Source organism: Piliocolobus tephrosceles, chromosome 5 (assembly GCF_002776525.5).
Source record: "Piliocolobus tephrosceles isolate RC106 chromosome 5, ASM277652v3, whole genome shotgun sequence".
Taxonomy (NCBI): domain Eukaryota; kingdom Metazoa; phylum Chordata; class Mammalia; order Primates; family Cercopithecidae; genus Piliocolobus; species Piliocolobus tephrosceles.
This window is the reverse complement of record NC_045438.1, coordinates 52,374,981-52,375,904: the sequence shown is the minus strand read 5'-3', so window position 1 is coordinate 52,375,904 and position 924 is coordinate 52,374,981.

The following is a 924-nucleotide window of genomic DNA, read 5'->3' as shown; positions in this document are numbered from 1 at the left end:
AATTTTCAGAAAGGATTGCAAGGTCAAGCCAACAGTGTACAACCTACATGCTGAGGAATACATCAGCATCTGCTTAGATTAGCAGTTACTTGCTTTTTGTTTATTTTCCAGGCCATGTAAATGTTCATATTCTTATTTGTAAAAAGTAAAATCATAGGACTAGGCGTGGTGGCTCACGCCTGTAATTCCAGCACTTTGGGAGGCTGAGGCGGGTGGATCCCGAGGTCAAGAGATTGAGACCATCCTGGCCAACATGGTGAAATCCCGTCTCTACTAAAAGTACAAAAATTAGCCAGGTGTGGTGGCACGCGCCTGTAGTCCCAGCTACTCAGGAGGCTAAGGCAGGAGAATCACTCGAACCCGGGAGGCAGAGGTTGCAGTGAGCCAAGATCACGCCACTGAACCCTGGCCTAGCGACAGAGACTCCATCAAAAAAAAAAGCAAAATCATATTTTAGGAGATGTGCACATTCTAGTACTCTCTATTCTGCCTGAAACTGCTCTGTGATAAGGGAGAATTAAGAATAACATAATTCACACAAGCACATACGTAACTATCTTTGGTTTCTGAAAATCCCTTCCATCTTACTTAGAGACTAGGGAGTTACTCTTTGTTTTTTTGGTTGTTTACAAAAGTGATTATGGTCAGGCCTGGTGGCGCACACCTGTAATCCCAGTACTTGGGGAGGTTGAAGTGGAAGGATTGCTTGACACCAGGGGTTCAAGACCAGCCTGGGTAACACAATGAAACTCCCATCTCTACAAAAAATAAAAAAATTTAGCCAGGAGTGGTGGTGCATGCTTTTAGTCCCGGCTACTTGGGAGGCTGAGGCGGGAGGATCACTTGAGCCCAGGAGTTCCGGACTGCAGCCTGGATGACATAATGAGACCCTGTCTCAAAAAAAAAAAAAAAAAAAAAAAAAAA